Below are 570 nucleotides of genomic sequence, written 5' to 3' on the forward strand. Positions count from 1 at the left end.
TATGTTTAGTAGAGACGGGGGTCTCGCTCTTGCTCAGGCTGGTCTCGAACTCCTGACCTCGAGCAATCCTCCCGCCTCGGCCTCTCAGAGTGCTGGGATCGCAGGCGTGAGCCACCGCGCCCAGTCAAATGTGGGATCTTAATTGCTGTCCCGCCTGTATCCCAGGAAGCCGTGATGAGACCCTGGGAGGGGAGGGCTTGGAGGAGCAAGGCCTGGAGCCCCCACGGGTTTTCAGGATGGGCCTGGCCCCAGGGACTTGTCACCTTCCCGGGGAGAAGGAACACCCGGCATCTGAACCTTCTGCTCTCATTTGAATGCAAGGAAACGTCAGTGAGCACGTGCCCCATGGAAGAGAACCCCGTGACTGGGTCCAAAGGCTCAGGTGTGGGTCACTCTGTCCCCAGGGCCCTGCGGTGCCTCCTGCCACACCACTGGACGACCCAGACCCCAGAGAAAACTCAACTGCAAAGCAGGGATACTAGGCCAGGCGCGGTGGCTCACGCCTGTCATCCCAGCACTCTGGGAGGCCGAGGTGGGAGGATTGCTCGAGGTCAGGAGTTCGAGACCAGC

Source organism: Propithecus coquereli, unplaced genomic scaffold, assembly GCF_000956105.1.
Source record: "Propithecus coquereli isolate 6110/MARCELLA unplaced genomic scaffold, Pcoq_1.0 Scaffold498, whole genome shotgun sequence".
Taxonomy (NCBI): domain Eukaryota; kingdom Metazoa; phylum Chordata; class Mammalia; order Primates; family Indriidae; genus Propithecus; species Propithecus coquereli.